Source organism: Anas platyrhynchos, chromosome 5, assembly GCF_047663525.1.
Source record: "Anas platyrhynchos isolate ZD024472 breed Pekin duck chromosome 5, IASCAAS_PekinDuck_T2T, whole genome shotgun sequence".
Lineage (NCBI taxonomy): Eukaryota > Metazoa > Chordata > Aves > Anseriformes > Anatidae > Anas > Anas platyrhynchos.
In genome coordinates this window covers 17,657,352-17,658,496 of record NC_092591.1, presented here as the reverse complement: position 1 = coordinate 17,658,496, position 1,145 = coordinate 17,657,352, and positions in this window count along the sequence as shown.

Here is a 1,145-nt window from a genome sequence, read left to right as displayed (position 1 = left end):
GGACCTGTAGTTCGCCTGCCCCGGCTCCCAAAATGGCGGCCGGGCCGCTGTGGGAGCTGAGCGGGGAAAGTCTCTGGGCTGGGGGTGTCGTGTTATCCTCCGGGCCTCTGCTGACGGGACTGAAGGAGGGGATTACTGTTCAGCCTGCGGGGAAGAGCCGGGGATGGGGTTTCCATAGCCTTTCCTTCCTCGCCACTCTTACTTTCCCTCATTCAGCACGCTGGGAGTGAAGCCCCAAGTGAAGGTTCGTCTGGCCAGGGAGCCTGCCTCGAATGGCGGTAGTGCAGGCTTAAGGAAGAAATAAACTCCCGCAATGAGCAATTTTTAAGTCCCCTGACCAGTGGGGACACCATTCATGTTTAATAGTATTATTGAATATGCCCTCCATTAAGGAACTGGGAAAATAATGAACAGTCTTATGGTTTTGACTACTAGGGCAGGATGTTACACTTGAGTTACGTATTGTAAAAAGTAGTATTTCCTTTTTTTTTTTTTTTTTTTTTTTTTTTTTCCCCCTCAAGCTTAATTGTAGCATTGTAAGGAAAGCAAACAAACAAACAAAAAACTGCACAGTCTTATACACCATTATGATAACTCACTTCAGTTTTCATACTTAATCTTCTGAGGATTGCTTTTTTTTCTTTGCATACCAAAGCTCTTTTTTAATTTTTCTAGTTTTTCTAACTGATACACTAGTACCGCTGCATGACCAGAATTTCATGTAGTAATCAAGTGTACAAATGATGTACACTTGTACATCGTAGTTTGTACACATTGTAGTGTACAAACAATGCAAGTATTGTATTACCTGAAATTATAATGAGTGGTTTGGTTTTGGCTCCTTTCCCAATGCCTTATACCAATTCTGTTTTTCTTTTTGACTATTATGAGCTACAATGTCTTTTAAGAGCCTATTCCTGAGTGGCAAAAGATTCTCCATTACCATATGTATCGCTATTAGGATTAGTTTCCTACAAACACTAGACACAAGCACTTTGCACTAACTAAGCTTTTTGCTTTTATTTTTTTTTCCTGACGTTTTATAATTTATTTGTGCAATACTTCAGCAACCTTCCTCAGTCAGCTTTCTAGCTGATTATCCTGAATACTTTGAGTCAACTGCAGACTTCGCCAACTGTACATTC